This window comes from Amblyomma maculatum, chromosome 11 (assembly GCF_055883805.1).
Source record: "Amblyomma maculatum isolate TAMU_Amacu chromosome 11, ASM5588380v1, whole genome shotgun sequence".
In the NCBI taxonomy this organism is placed as follows: Eukaryota; Metazoa; Arthropoda; class Arachnida; order Ixodida; family Ixodidae; genus Amblyomma; species Amblyomma maculatum.
In genome coordinates this window covers 15440858-15458351 of record NC_139354.1, presented here as the reverse complement: position 1 = coordinate 15458351, position 17494 = coordinate 15440858, and positions in this window count along the sequence as shown.

Genomic DNA, 17494 nt, shown 5'->3' with positions numbered 1-17494 from the left:
TTCCTTCTCCCTCTCCTACAGTACGTGCGATTACAAAAACAAGACTACCGCAAAAAAAAAAAAAAAAAAAGCATGGTCGAACGGTCCTGAAACGACCGGCGAACCCAGCGTTTGCTGGCCCGGAGCTGTCTCCGCCATTTGAAGCGCCCGAGAAGCTAGGTTATTTATTGCTTCCGCAGTCCCAAGAATCGATGTCGGCACATTTGTGCTCACTGCTCAGTAATGCTCAAGCCACGGTGCCTCACGTCATGGACCCTTCTGCCTATCCCCCCAACCCCAGTCCTCCTTCGCCCCGTGGTGTTGAGTGTAACCAGGCACCATGCACTGTGCCGACGCAACAGGGAGTGCCGGTACACCGCGCTCCAAACTAGTTCTCAGCTGCAGCCTTCTTGCACCATCTCTCTAGCATTCCCTTGACGCCTTGTATCCTGCAGATTGGATAATGGTTGAGGTCTCAGACGCACTGTTCTGCACAACTCTGTTCCTCTTTGCTGATCCGTTACGCTGGCTTTCGCTTGCCGCACGCCGTTTCTGCTTTCGCGGCACTCTACTTCGTCGTCTATTGAAGGCGTAGTGGCGCACTTTAGTAAAAGTAATTTCGAAAGAAATTAATTACTTTTGCTGTGAAATTACCGCCAAAAAGTAATTCATTACATTACTAAATTACCAACCCGAAAAAGGAATTCATTACATTACAAATTACAGAGAAAAGTAATTAAATTACAGTAATTCCATTACTGTAATTCAATTACTGCCATGTATGCTGAGCGACTATTCGGCAAGATACTGAATCAAAATTAGAGCTGCAGAGTCAAGTGCTTTTTGAATGGCAGCGAAATGTCCATAACGTCGTGTAAAATTAGCTCTTCAAAAAAACGATAATATTCGCTTGTGGCATACCAAAATATATTTGGTTCAGCAGATAGACGACAAAGTACTGAAAAACATCGAACCAATTCCTTGGCGATATCTCCATTATTTGTTGGAAAAATTGCACAACAATATGTCCAAAAACATGGGAAGTTACCCTGTCCCCTTAAATGGTTCTCCTGGCAAATCAATTACTGTAACACTGCGGATCTGCTCTGTTGTAGCCTGTGGACGTTTACTTCAATTCCTCCGCGCCCGGTGTCCGTGCGCAACCCGAGAGGGCGTCTCTAAGTGTCCCCGTGGCGTGCGGAGAGGGAAACCGAAAGCAGAGTTCGAGCACCGAGCCGAAAGGGGGCCGGTCTGCTCTTGCTGCGCTCTTTCGCTCTCACACCGAGGGATTCAGCAAAAGTTACAGCACATGCATTTATTTCGTAGAAAGTGACGACACAAATAAAACCACTGTGCGTTATCACTCCTCTAGAATGCTCTCATCGCAGCGACCACCATAACCCGAAAAGTGGACCGCAGAAAATGTCCCCCCCCCCCCCCGCCCCCCGTGTTTTTTCAAGGTGCAAGTGTTAGACTCTAATCTTAAGATGCCTCATGAAATGAGCTAACCGAGCTCATGCCAACTCCGTTTTGCTATGAGATCTTATAAAGCATTACAACACTGCGACCGCTCAGTGCAAGGTCAAGTTGCCAGCTAGTTGGCTGCTACAAGCATGTTGCTCGTTTTTCACTCACAACATCTACAACTACAATGCCATCAGGATCTCTGCTAATTGGCAGATGTAATGCACTCAAGGTACAACTAAGTTGGTGATAGTTTGCTGTTTTATGTTAGCGGACTGCGTGCGGGAAAGTTCCCGACCTGCAGGACGGAATCAGGGCACCTAGTGTGGCATTGCGTTGATGCTCCACTGCTCGCTACTTCATGTTCCGAATTCCACGTTCGCGTTGCTATGGCTACTTATGGTAGCGCAAAATGCGCTCACCCAGTTCCCGTTCATGGTTGAGGCTTAAATAAAAATATTTTCTGGCTCGGCGGGAAAAAAATGAGCGCATCCTGCAGTGCGAAATGGCATATGTGACGTACAATCTGCCGTAACTGTGGCTGGCAACCGAGAAGAAACTTAAGCCGCGTTCAGACTGCGTGCGCAGCGTACGGATAATTCGTAAGGATCGAAAGCGTAAGCGCAAGAAAACGTAATGAGTCTGTTCAGACTTCTTTCATTGAGCGTAAAGCCGTGTTCAGACTACGTTCGCAGCATACGGATCGTTTGTAAGGAGTGTAAGCTTAAAAGCAAAAAACGTAATGTGTCTGTTCAGACAGCTGTTTCATTGAGCGTAAGATATGCAACCTCTGTAACCAGCGTGGGCCTAAATGTCGGCGGACCCGCGACTATTATGACTAGCACAGATACGTCTGTTACAGCGTGACCTATGCGCACAACCGTTTCTGTTTTCTCTTTTCGGTCACGGGTCTTCAGGTCCTCCTAGATTTCGCGCGCAAACCAACTAGCAGGCGACATCACCCAACGCTCCTACGCTGTTGCAGCATCTCGGCTCGCCGATGTTATTGGTGTTGTGTCGGTGATTGCGTCGCCCGCAGCTTGATCACTACAGCATGATCATGTGCTGTGCGGAATCTTATTCGCTGTCTGATTATCAGCCTCTCATAAAAACAGCTCGGCAGAGGCCGGTCCTCTAAGACCAGTGACTGAAATCGCACCAAGACAAGTGCAAAACGATGCCTGGCTGCAAACTGCCAGTGCTCTGAGTCAAAGCTGGAAGTGCTTTTTCAATATTTTTTTTATGCGCGAACAAAGTATCAATAATCAAATGGTTCCACTAGATTAGCAAAGTGAGGTTATGGCGGCGGGGATGCTCGCTTCGTCCCAGTGCATTCGCTCATCCTATCGGCTCCGTTGTCAAGTGAGGGAACAAGCAGCTTGCCGCGAAAGGCCGATGTGGGTTGACGTTGCGTCGGGCCGCAGAACGCAGTGGCGCGGATCCATCGATGCTTCAGGCAAGCTCACTGTAAAAGAGAGAGAGAGAAAAAAAGCAGCGCCTTTTGAGGCGGGGACGATGTTCCGCGGACGTTTCTGTGTCTGTAGCGCGCCCGGCTAATTGCTCGTAGTCGGTACTAAGTAGTACGATCTTTTCAGTCACCTCCCCGACCCGTCTCAAAGATCGCTCGGGGGGACCGGTAAACTATATAGGTGCGAATATAGGAGCTGGAATCCCCTTTAAGAAATCTGCTATTTTCCGCGCCAATCGACGGAGCCACGAACACGCCTTCAGCTGAAACGGAGTCAAGAAAAGCCGAACAAATCACACAAAGCATCCGGAAACACGCATGCAGAGCGCTGTTCACCAGATGCCGACATTTTAGGTACCGCGGCAGCCTCGAGGGGGCAGCACATACTGGCTCTCGGAATAAAGGGAAGATGGCGTCGGAGGAGGGAGAAAGGAGAAGGTGGTCTCTTATATAGCGAGGTCGAGCCAGTGCAAGCTCGGGTCGTCGGGAGCATCATCAGAGAGAAAACGGTCACGTGGCTTCCGGGATACGCCCGCGCTTCCGAGCTACGCTTGGTTTGAGCGCGAAGCTCTCAGTCGCACCTGCTTCCTTCGACCGGGAAAGCGCTGAGCCGTTAGGGGAAACTTCGCTTCGGAAGTTAGTGCTCCTCAACCAGCGTTGATTTTCGACGCGCGTGTGTCATGTTGGCTTTTATCGCTTGTTTCTCGGTGCTGTGGAAATGAATTTTTTGTGATCGCTATTGGGACACTGGAACTGTGCCGGCAACAATACGCCTGTTTTCTGCTCTAAAAAAAATATTAAGAGAACAAGTGAAGGACTAGCGTGTGGTTCAGCTAGGATTTCACACGTACTCTTCCAGATTTTGGCTACTGCTGCGTTGCGAAGAAAAACCCCACTGTATAAGGTAGGTCAAGTGGACTAACTTTTATTTGTGAGTACGAAATGGGCTGTTTTTTCATTCTTGTTGGGTTGACCTGCTGGGGCTTAGTAGATATTATGGAAAACCGCCGGCTTTAAAGGCTTCAATTTCAAAACCCCTACGGAAAGGTTGTTTCTTCTGCAGCGCCGTTTCTACAGCAAATGCAATTACGGCTATTTTAGTCTTGAGAGAGCTCGAATTTTTCTCCTAGTTTGAAGACGAGCATCAGCTACAGTTTCGGCTGTGTGCGTTGAGAGTATCTAAGACGGCCATGTTAATCCACTTGTCGCAAAGATAATTATTTGTTTCTCACAAATCAGCCACATGACATATCTTTCTGCGGTGTAAAATGTCATATTGTGTCTCCAGTTGGTTTCATACCGGTCGAAAGAAGCAGCACAGTCTTCTGAAAATACGACAAAATGTCCTGTAGTTCTTTCGTGGCGTAAAACCTTTCTGTAGTTCTGTAGTACTTTTATATTTAAGTAGGCAAAATGTGATGCTAATACAAAAATTTCTGTTGTCAGAGCAGGTAAGCCCTCAAAAACGGCACAGAAATTTAGTGGTGAAAGAAAACATTCTGCAATTTTCCTCCGGTGGCATCGTAAAAACAAACTTTTCGCCCGTTATTATAATGCAAAAATGAATACTAGATGTAAAAGTAGTGGCATTGTATCACTGAAATGGACATTCTGCAAAATTGTAATCAAATCAAATGAAATCAAAACAGCTTTTCTTCAGGGAATCTCATGCGGCGACAGGGACAAATTGCCTGACGAGGCCCCTGTCCCCGATTAGTTCGTGCAGCGTTCCTCGTTTAACGCATAGGGTGCACTTCATACAGAAAGTGCGATTTTCGTTTGATATAAAACAGACATATGTTACAGCATTATAGGCAAAAACAACTAAAAGAAAATACATAGAACATAAATGCATAGTGTTTAAACCAAAATCATGTACCCAGATAAAGTTAGTCGACATTTTTGGATGCGTTGCAGTATTAGAGAACAGTAAATGAGCGCTGATCAGTGCTCGTAACTAAAGCAAAGGGTAGACAAACAAAAAAGGAACAATTTGAAGAAGACTGCATATATATGCTGTTGATACAAACAATTTTTTATACATTCTTTTGAGTTTACGTGGTCTATCTTCCAGTTTATCACACCTTCATGTTTGTTCAAACACTGGATAACTTTGTACTATAATGACAGTTTCCCATAAATAGTTCCGGTTTTCGGAAGCCTAATAAGGGAGTACTTACTCACTGACATCCACCCAAGTGCCGCCATATTACTGCAGAGGAATGATATACAGCTTTCACAGAAACCTCGTAGTTAAAGAAAAATTCATCCTGATCCGGGAGTCGAGTCCGGCGCCACCGCCTTTCCGGGGCAGTCGCTCTACCGACTGAGCTACACCAGACGGTTAGCAGATCATATGGTAAGGCGAAAGGGAATTGATCTGTAACTCAAAGTGGGAATGATGTTGGACAAATAATTAGGAGAATCCCCCAAGAGGGAGTAAGTTTCTAAGTACCTCCTTGACTGACGCCGGAAACCGTGCTGGTGATCAACCGCCGCGCCTAAATCTGTGTACGTGTTTGTGGCACGTATAAGTTGGATCATTTTGTACAAGAAAATCTGACTGGCCATACGCATGCCATAGATAGATAGATGTATTTATTGAAAGGAAAAGGCAGAGAGGTTGGCTGGAATAATTCAAATCTGGCCTGCTACTCTGCACTGGGGAAGGGGAAGGAGAGAAGAAAGAAGGTCGTGATGGGTGACGATGTGGGACAAGGCATATGAAATACATATACAGACACAGTAGCTTGTTTTACAAGCGCGAATCTAGTCCGCTGGCGCACAAAAAACGGCAAAGAGCACGCGCTGCCTGGACACCCTTCCCCTTGTCCTGCCAAGCGCCCAGCAGCAGTTCCTCCGACAGAGGCCTCTTGTCTAAAAGCTTCAAGGAAGCCAGTAGCACACTTCTTTCTCGCGCATACGCTGGGCGCACCAATAATATATGCTCCACAGTCTCTGGGATGCCACAAGTTGAACATTCCGGCGAGTCCATCTGTCCAATTAAATGTAAGTACTTGTGCGTGAAAGACACGTTTAAACGAAGTCTATGTAGTAAGCATGCCTGATGACGCAGAATATCACGCGGAACATAAAATTTTAATGTTTGATCGAGCCGTCTTAGACGAATGTGTCGGGCGTCTGGCTGGGCTGCAAGACCAGAGGATAATGTTTCAATGGATCCCTGCCCACTGCGGGCTCCATGGGAATGAACATGCCGATGTTGAAGCGAAAAGCGCACTCATCAATGGCCTCCAAACAGCTGTGCCTTTTTCAAGAGGTGACACGACGTGCCTTCTTACGAGTTGTATGAATAATGCTACAGCAGCGCATGCCATGTTTCACATATGGCTCACAGGTACGTAAATCACGAACATCTCTTACATAACTTTCAAAAATACGTAACATTCGCTTTTTGTAGTTACTCTGATTAGTAGTGCTCCATAATAGCACGATACAAAGGCTTTCTGATGGCTTTCTTTTTTTGTGTGTGGTCATACAAAGGAAACGAATAATCATACCGCGCTTTTAATTTGCTGTAAAAACTTCCGTAAGCATCATTAGGATTACTGCTGTCGTATATACTGTCCCAGTTTACAGCCTCAACCACAGAATAAACTTTCTTCAGTGCCTTGTCATCTATGTTTCAATACTTATTTGCTTCAGGAGGGCTTCTGTGTGCAAAGCAAAAGCAATTGGGAACACAAAACACAGGGAAATTGTCACTTATGTCGCAAGGTATCTGTCTGACCTTAATTCTAGGTTGTTAATATTTGTAAAACAAATATCTGTGCAATGCAATTAGTAACACAAAACACAGGCAAATTGTCACTTATGTCGCAAGTTATAATTCTGAGTTGTTAATGTTTCTAAAACAAATATATACAGTTGGAGGGGTTTTAGGACCTATTCTTGTTGGTATGGCAATAAAATTCTCGCATCCATATGATACAATTAGGCTCTTTTATTCCAGTGCGTGCTGGTGACTTCTACCTATATTTATCTTTATGTCACCTGTGGCAAAAAAAAAAAAAAAAGGTAATCGACTTGTTTGAAAACACTGCAGCATTTGCTCGAAAGAGCCTTAATGTCCCGTTTATGTCCATATGGTTGTCTATTTCTAGCCTTTATATCTCCATGGTTTAACGTTGTTATACTTATGATAACCTGATGAAAGAGGCTGATGAATTACCCTCCCCAGGACACGTGAACTGTGGCGGCACGATATTGAGAAGACAGTCCAGATTCAGGCACTAGCGATATAGTTGTTCGGCTCCGAAGCTCGTTGAACTGTTATCGCACAAATCGATAAAAATAATATTGCCCAGCCCGGACCGCCGCCGAAGGAGTACAGGGGGCATTACGACGAGGTGAAATGAAAATAGGGGAAAGAAAGACAAAAACCTTCACTGAATTCATAAAACAAATCATCGCCTTCAACAAAGTGAAGGTTCACAATATCTTTCGAAAGAGTTGGCGCAGTATAAGTGTCTTGAGGCTGTCAAGGTACTTTTATATCTTCGCCTTTAGCTTATGCATTAAAAATTACGAAGGCGAAAGAAACGGGAGACAGCTGCAAAAGCATATCATAAGTGAAAAGAAAAAATAATATGTAAAAGGAGCTAAAACAAATGAACAGAATGCGAAATGTGTGTGGCCTGGGTGCCAAAGTTTGTAGTCCGCGGAGCGCTCGTACGATCTTTGTGCTCTAGCTGATCGAAGGAGGGCTATTGTTTTGCTAAAAAAGAACATGGATTTCGAATTGAATGCGCTCCGGTTAAAAAGACATTTCGAGTCCCTGTTTTTTGTGGGCGTCAGTCAGTTCAGTCGTTCAGTCGTGTCCGACTCTTCGTGACCCTATGAACCATGTCACGCCACGCTTTCCGGTCTCTCACTATCTTCCTAACATCACATAACTTCATCTGCAGTGTCTCGAGGATGCCATCTAACCATCGCGTTCGCTGCCTACCCCTTCTCCGGCGACCCTCAACCTTTCCCAACATCAAATCTTTCTCCAGCGACTCCTCTCTTCTCATCAGATGACCAAAGTACCTGAGCTTTAACTTTAGAATTTGACCCTCCAATGAGCAGTCAGGGTTTATGGTCGACAATATCGACTGATTTGATCTTCTGGCAGTCCAAGGAACTCTCAAGAGTCTTCGCCAACACCACAATTCAAACGCGTCAATTCTTCGGCGGTCAGCCTTTTTCACAGTCCAACTCTCGCATCCATACACCACAACTGGAAAGACCATAGCACGAGTAATACGGATCTTGGTTGGCAGACTAATGTCTCTGCTCTTTACTAGGCGGTCAAGGCTAACCATTGCTCTCTTTCCCAGAAGCAGGCGTCTCCTAATTTCATGGCTGCAGTCTCCTTCCGAGGTAATCTTGGAGCCCAAGAACAGAAAATCTGTCACAGCTTCCACTTCTTGTCCATTGATGCTCCAGGACTTAATAGGGCAAGACGCCATGATCTTAGTCTTTTTAATGTTCAGTTTAAGCCCAAACTTCTCACTTTCTTCTTGAAGTCTCTTGAGTTCCACTTCACTTTCTGTCATTAAAGTGGTATCATCCGCATATCTAAGGTTGTTGATACGTTTTCCAGCAATCTTCACTCCATCTGAACACTCGTCCAGACCGGCCTTCCTCATGATGCACTCTGCATATAGGTTAAATAGGCAGGGCGACAGTATGCAGCCTTGCCTCACTCCTTTCTCAATCGGAAACCAATCAGTAAGACCATGCCCAGTTCTGACTGTGGCCTCTTGTACTTCATACAGGTTCCTGAGGAGACAGATGAGGTGCATTGGAACTCCCATCTTGCCACAATCTGCTGTGATCTACGCAGTCAAATGCTTTCGCATAATCAATAAAGCAGAAGTAGATGGGTTTCTGGAACTCTCTTGCTTTTTCCATGATCCAGCGAAGGTTGGCAATTTGTTCTCTAGGTAGCGGCGATTTAATTGTTAATAGAAACTCTAGGATTATTCACGCTCTTTGGTTCTGTATTAGCTGAGATTTTCTTAGTTGCGTCTTTAAACAAGAGTCTCCCAGGCGTAGCGTGCATGCTGTGGGCGAACGTGGAAAATTTATCGGTTATAGTTGTCCTTTTTCCCTCTAACGGGCTTAGAAAATCGGACTGAAGAAGAGCAACACGATGGTTTTCGAAACTGCAGTGGCACACGAAGGTGTTCAAAAAAGGGCAAATGGGGGTGGATCACACATGGCCTTTGTGGCTGGTAAAGGGAAAGCGTAACGATGGCTTGAGCTTACCATATTACTCTTATCCTTCAGCTTCACAATGAAGTTTGTGCACACCACAGCTTGAGTCGATTCGAGTTGAGGACCTTATTTATCTGAAACAGAAAAATATCGGACTTAAGTTTCGCCACTTCGTTGTTTTATGTGCAAGGACAGACTGCAGCGATGCTGCCAGCATGAATGATTTCCACCTGGCTGCAATTTTTTCAGTTCATTCATAAAGAAGTAAATACCTGAAGGTCCTGTATCGGCGTCACAGAACTCGCGGCGGTTCCTTGAATATTACTGACAGCGGGGTACTCTTATCTTATGTAAAAATGGATTGCTTAGTACGTTGTTCCCTCCTTGAGCTGCTGAGGAATAGGTAAGGATTAGATTTGCCAATTATTTTAGCGTTTTTTTTTATATTTAATTAAGATAAAGGCCTGGTCTAGCCTGGGGTCGCGCTCAAACGCTTCATCTATTATTTCTGCCTGGTGTTTCTGTAGTGACAGGACGGCCAATGAGTATGTATATGTTGACCAGACTGCTTTGCTTCGCAATATGTCCTTCGGTATCTGCGCGCCTGGGAGCACGGAGTACTTGTTTTGCATTGTCTCGGGGGGCTGCAGAGAAAACAAAAATACTGTTGTCTATCTTTTTTGTTGATGTTTGATGTTGGGAAAGGTTGAGGGTCACCGGAGAAGGCGTAGGCAGCGAACGCGATGGTTAGATGGCATCCTCGAGGCGCTGCAGATGAAGTGATGTGATGTTAGGAAAATAGTGAGAGACCGGAAAGCGTGGCGTGATATGGTTCATAGGGTCACGAAAAGTCGGACAGGACTGAACGACTGAACTGAACTGAACTGATCTTTTCTGTTGTATAAGGAACACTCGAGAGTGAGTTACCGGCTTAAGGCACCTCAAGGTCGAGAAATATTATCTTGGAGTTAGAAATAATGTTTATAAATTTGAATGACGGCTAAAAGGATTTAGAGTTCCCTACGGCACCTAAACGACCAGCTTCCTTATGTTCCTACCCCCCTTTTTTTCTAGCACTCTCCACATCTGTTTTCTTCTCGCTCCGGTACTGTCCCCATCGCCATGTCCTTTTTTCTATTTACTTTTTAGCCAGATGCGGCTTCTCTTAGAATGTATCTTGTCAAATGTGTTTCCCTCACTCTCAAGCAAGCGAGCTACGGTCAAGGGTTAAACTTCCTGCCTTTTTCTTCAAGCTGAATCACGAAACTTCAATATTTTCAAGAATCCCTGGCGAAGGGAACACCATTTCCAAAACTGTTCACAAAATAAACTTTTAAAACGAACAATTGACGTTGCCGTAACGTCGTACTTTCTTTAGTAAACTGGTGTATTAAAACGTTTCTATAGACCAGTTTACTAAAGGAATGTATATATATATATATATATATATATATATATATATATATATATATATATATATATATATATATATATATATATATATATATATATATATATATATATATATATATATATATAAACCTTTGTTTTCGTTTGTGCGCCCCTACCTCATCTTATATATATATATATATATATATATATATATATATATATATATAAACCTTTGTTTTCGTTTGTGCGCCCCTACCTCATCTTATATATATATATATATATATATATATATAATAGAGCGAAGGGTACGCTTCATTTAAAGAAACATTTAATTAGACTCGACGTTTCGATCGGAGACCGATCTTTCTCAAGAGTGAATCTTCTTGGATAGTGTTGCGGCTTTTTAAGCATATGGACATAGACCACACCTGGGTAAAAAAACAAAACGTGGGAGACAGAGGAAAGAGACAGATACAGTAGGGAAGGATGATGTCCAGGTGTGCCATCGCAGGTGCTGGACAGGCCTGTCGAACTGCGCTGACACAGGTGCCTGGATGCATAGTCTCTGCTGCGAAAGAATGCGGGCTATTTTCACTCTTCCTGGACAGGACGGCCGAAGAGTGGGAGTAGGGAAAAAAAAAAAAAGAATAAATAATAAGAAGAAAGAAAAAAAGAAAAAAGGGGGGGATGGAGGTGGATAAGGAAAGGTGTTAGCTTAGAAAAAAAAAAAAAAAAAAGGTGTCGGAAGCAAGCTAAAGAAAAAGGGGGGAGGGCGGTAGGAGGTAAGTGGCTCTGACAAGACCAGAACACACCAACACTTTGGTATTCAAAAAAGGTGATGACCTCAGACGACTTGGCCAGGTGTGCACATTTCCTGTGTTCGTGACATCGGAAGAGAGGACAGGACCTCGTGGTTTTCGTTTAAGCCCTGTTGTAGAGTATTAAATTTAAAAATGAAATATGATTCTCGTTGTTCGCGCTCACGAGTGTTTTTGAAGCCACTCTGTAATATTGTGACTTTAAGATTATCGAACTCATGTCCCTCCTTGCGAAGGTGCTTCGAAAGGGGGAGGTTGGGAAGGGTTTGAGCGTGCGAGCGGTGGTTATTAAATCTCAATCGGAAGGAATTATCTGTTTGGCCAATGTACTGCATACCACAGTCACCACACTCGAGCATGTAAACAACATTGCTAGAATCGCAATTTAAATCTTCTCGTATAAAATGTTTGAAATTTGAGTGGGTGCTTTTAGCTAGTGCTGTGGATTGCATGTGTTTACAGATTTGACATCGGCTTTTTCCGCATGACGTGCAACCCAAAGGTCTCGGTTTATTGACAGTTGAGTGGACAACGTGGTTTTGTAAATTCTTTGGTCTTCTGTATGTCACCTGAGGAGCAGTCGAGAATATTTTGGAAAGTCGTTGACTTTGTTCTATGATATTGAAATGTTTTTTAAGGATTTTGTTAATATTTGGGATATTGTCTGCGAAGGTTAGAATGAGATTACAGTGTTGTGGTGGTGTTGGCTGCGATTCCGCAAGGGTGTGATGACGATTACTTATTTCAGCCTTTTTTATGGCATCTTCGATGATAGAAGGCGGGTAGTGTTGTTTCTCTAGTGTTACTCGCATGCGATTAGCATTTTCTTGAAAATCTATGGATTTTGAGCAAATACGTTTGAATCTGATAGCTTGCGAGTATGGGATTGAAGTCTTGCAGTGGCGTGGATGGCAGCTTTTGAAGTGAAGGTATTGTTGTCTGTCTGTGGGTTTTTTGTAAACGCTAGTGATTAATGCGCCCCCTTCAACTCGAACCAGAACATCTAAGAAGTTGATTTTACTAGTTGAGTAGGTGTGTGTGAAGGAGATGCTAGGGTGTATGTTGTTGAATGAGGCGATAAACTTTACGAGTTCGTCCTCTGTTTCGGTCCAAATCATGAATATGTCATCCAGAAAGCGTTTGTAAAAAATTGGTTTGATTGCACATGAGGACAGAAAGTCGGACTCAATTTTGCTCATAAATATGTTTGCGTAATTTGGAGCCATTTTGGTGCCCATAGCTGTACCACTAGTTTGAAGATAGTATGAGTTGTTGAATTCAAAAGTGTTAAGTTTAAGGACCAGATTGGCTAGTGTCTCGATGGTACTTGGACTAGGAGAGTCTAAAATTTTATATTTCTCGTATGCTCCGATCATGGCCTGGATTCAGTCGTCATGTGGGATGTTAGTGTAAAGTGACACCACGTCAAGGGTGACTAGAAAAGCGCCATGAGGGAAGGTAATATTGGATAATTCTCTCAGGAAATGATTGGTGTCGCGTATGTAAGATGGATGTTTCGGAGGTATGTGTTTGATTAGGGAATCGATATAATCTGAAATTGGCTCTGTGAGTGTGCCGATACCGGAAACAATAGGTCGCCCTGGATAATTCTCTTTGTGTATTTTCGGGAGCATATAGAAGCGCCCCGCTGAGGCATTTTTTGGCGTCAGTGCCTTACTTACACGTATGGGTAATTCACCTTCATCGGTTAGTTTAGTCAGAGTTTTTCCTATGATGCTCCGGTGTTCAGCGGTGGGGTTCGATGAGAGTTTCTTATAGAATTTTGGGTTATTGAGTTGACGGTTGCCCTCCTGAATGTAATCGTCTTTGTCTAGAATGACTATACCTCCACCTTTGTCGGCGGGTTTAATAACAATGTCAGTTCGTAACCATTGAGGAAGCAGAGCATCTGATCAACCAAGGACGGACATCTGGGTTGAAATGCCGCCGTGCCACTCATAACCTACCACCAAGTGGTTCAGGCTACACTACACTCTCGAAAACGCCCCTTCGCCAAGCTCTGCTGCCAACTCCAAGATCACATCTCACTGCGCCTCCAGCCGCCGCCAAACCATCCAGAACAACAGGAAATCCCACACCGAATAACCCCACCTGCCCATCATCAAACCGCCCGTCCCTACTACCGACGCCTGCTGTGCAAGGCGGTACATCCCCGATCTCCACTCCGACTAGGCCCCGATCCCGGATGGATCCACTCTCAGCTGCAACACTTGGATCCCAGCAAGCTTCATCCACCATGCAGGACATCGGAAATGACGTCAACACGCCCATTCCAAGAGACCCAACGGGACACCAACAGCCTCCTTCCAATGAAAACGACCGTCCAGAGAGCGCCGCTACACCGAAACAAAGTGTTGCAGCACGAGACACCACACTCCGGCACCCAAGCTCTACACCGAACTGCCCGCCCCTACTGCCGACGCCCATGGGGAAGGACGACACGTCGCCGGTTGCCACGCCGAAAACCCCGGGACCACGGATGGCTCCAATGTCGGCACCAATGGAGCCGGCACTTGGATCCCAGCAAGCATCAGTCACCATGCAGTGCTTCGGGGATGAAGCCACCACGCCAAAACAAAGGTATGACCTCAGACGACGCTGTGGCTCAGCCCAACGGCTGAAGCAATACTGACAGGCCGACCAGGCTCACGCGCCCACCAATTCTCCTTCTGGCGATGACATACACTCTCGAAATTTTTTAAAGTTAAGAAAAATAATAGACAAAAGAATCAGGCACGAGCTCCACGTAAAATCCCTTCGAATATATCTGAAATCGGAAACTGTACCGAGAGGACTTACTCTATCTCTAACCCCATGGATGAATAACCTTTCGGAATCCCATCGACTAGCATGGACCAAAGAACTACTCGGGGCATCTTTTAAACTTTTGAAAATAACAATTGAGCACTTCGAACAAACGTTGGCATCATTAAACTTCGAGGAGAGGCGGGCGCGTCACAACATGTTGCTTTCAACATCACAGGCAACCGAGCTTGAGGTCTTCCAGTCTTGCAAAATTGAGCAAATTTGGACAAAGAAACTTAAAAAGTTCTCCCGGGATAACATAATTGTTGATGCAAACATAGACCCTACAAAAGAAATACAACCAAGGAGCCACATACACCCATCCAACGAGAACCTCAAAACCGTAACCGAACACCTAACCACATTAGACCAAACACCCGAGGAACCACACCTTCCAGAAATTATGATTAACCTCTCAAACTCTCAACTCACCTCCGATGAAAAGTCCCTTTTGTCACGCGGCCTAAAATTCTGTCCAAGTAATAGAAAGTATAATGAATTTCAATTATTCAAAGATCTGGATAACTTTTCTCGAAATCTTAGACTACGTGAATACTTTTTCGATAAACCAAACTCTAGTAATCCGCACTTCCCCCGACCTCAGGAACCGTGGACGCCCAAACCTGGTAGGGAAAAATATCTTGACATGTATATAAAAGCAGTACAAGGGGATATTCTTCAGGCCTTTGGGACACGCAGATCTGGCCCACCTAACCTCACAAGGAAAGAACGTAATGCATTAGGCTCACTCGGCAAACGAACTGACATTGTTATTAAACCCGCCGACAAAGGTGGAGGTATAGTCATTCTAGACAAAGACGATTACATTCAGGAGGGCAACCGTCAACTCAATAACCCAAAATTCTATCAGAAACTCTCATCGAACCCCACCGCTGAACACCGGAGCATCATAGGAAAAACTCTGACTAAACTAACCGATGAAGGTGAATTACCCATACGTGTAAGTAAGGCACTGACGCCAAAAAATGCCTCAGCGGGGCGCTTCTATATGCTCCCGAAAATACACAAAGAGAATTATCCAGGGCGACCTATTGTTTCCGGTATCGGCACACTCACAGAGCCAATTTCAGATTATATCGATTCCCTAATCAAACACATACCTCCGAAACATCCATCTTACATACGCGACACCAATCATTTCCTGAGAGAATTATCCAATATTACCTTCCCTCATGGCGCTTTTCTAGTCACCCTTGACGTGGTGTCACTTTACACTAACATCCCACATGACGACTGAATCCAGGCCATGATCGGAGCATACGAGAAATATAAAATTTTAGACTCTCCTAGTCCAAGTACCATCGAGACACTAGCCAATCTGGTCCTTAAACTTAACACTTTTGAATTCAACAACTCATACTATCTTCAAACTAGTGGTACAGCTATGGGCACCAAAATGGCTCCAAATTACGCAAACATATTTATGAGCAAAATTGAGTCCGACTTTCTGTCCTCATGTGCAATCAAACCAATTTTTTACAAACGCTTTCTGGATGACATATTCATGATTTGGACCGAAACAGAGGACGAACTCGTAAAGTTTATCGCCTCATTCAACAACATACACCCTAGCATCTCCTTCACACACACCTACTCAACTAGTAAAATCAACTTCTTAGATGTTCTGGTTCGAGTTGAAGGGGGCGCATTAATCACTAGCGTTTACAAAAAACCCACAGACAGACAACAATACCTTCACTTCAAAAGCTGCCATCCACGCCACTGCAAGACTTCAATCCCATACTCGCAAGCTATCAGATTCAAACGTATTTGCTCAAAATCCATAGATTTTCAAGAAAATGCTAATCGCATGCGAGTAACACTAGAGAAACAACACTACCCGCCTTCTATCATCGAAGATGCCATAAAAAAGGCTGAAATAAGTAATCGTCATCACACCCTTGCGGAATCGCAGCCAACACCACCACAACACTGTAATCTCATTCTAACCTTCGCAGACAATATCCCAAATATTAACAAAATCCTTAAAAAACATTTCAATATCATAGAACAAAGTCAACGACTTTCCAAAATATTCTCGACTGCTCCTCAGGTAACATACAGAAGACCAAAGAATTTACAAAACCACGTTGTCCACTCAACTGTCAATAAACCGAGACCTTTGGGTTGCACGTCATGCGGAAAAAGCCGATGTCAAATCTGTAAACACATGCAATCCACAGCACTAGCTAAAAGCACCCCCTCAAATTTCAAACATTTTATACGAGAAGATTTAAATTGCGATTCTAGCAATGTTGTTTACATGCTCGAGTGTGGTGACTGTGGTATGCAGTACATTGGCCAAACAGATAATTCCTTCCGATTGAGATTTAATAACCACCGCTCGCACGCTCAAACCCTTCCCAACCTCCCCCTTTCGAAGCACCTTCGCAAGGAGGGACATGAGTTCGATAATCTTAAAGTCACAATATTACAGAGTGGCTTCAAAAACACTCGTGAGCGCGAACAACGAGAATCATATTTCATTTTTAAATTTAATACTCTACAACAGGGCTTAAACGAAAACCACGGGGTCCTGTCCTCTCTTCCGATGTCACGAACACAGGAAATGTGCACACCTGGCCAAGTCGTCTGAGGTCATCACCTTTTTTGAATACCAAAGTGTTGGTGTGTTCTGGTCTTGTCAGAGCCACTTACCTCCTACCGCCCTCCCCCCTTTTCTTTGGCTTGCTTCCGACACCTTTTTTTTTTTTTTCTAAGCTAACACCTTTCCTTATCCACCTCCATCCCCCCCTTTTTTCTTTTTTTCTTTCTTTTTATTATTTATTCTTTTTTTTTTCCCTACTCCCACTCTTCGGCCGTCCTGTCCAGGAAGAGTGAAAATAGACCGCATTCTTTCGCAGCAGAGACTATGCATCCAGGCACCTGTGTCAGCGCAGTTCGACAGGCCTGTCCAGCACCTGCGATGCACCTGCGATGGCACACCTGGACATCATCCTTCCCTACTGTATCTGTCTCTTTCCTCTGTCTCTCACGTTTTGTTTTTTTACCCAGGTGTGGTCTATGTCCATATGCTTAAAAAGCCGCAACACTATCCAAGAAGATTCACTCTTGAGAAAGATCGGTCTCCGATCGAAACGTCGAGTCTAATTAAATGTTTCTTTAAATGAAGCGTACCCTTCGCTCTATTATTTTTTAAGCGGCCAAGTACGTTAAATGTTCTCGCATCCTATATATATATATATATATATATATATATATATATATATATATATATATATATAGAGAGAGAGAGAGAGAACTTTGTCAATGTAAACAACAAACGTATAAAAAAATTATC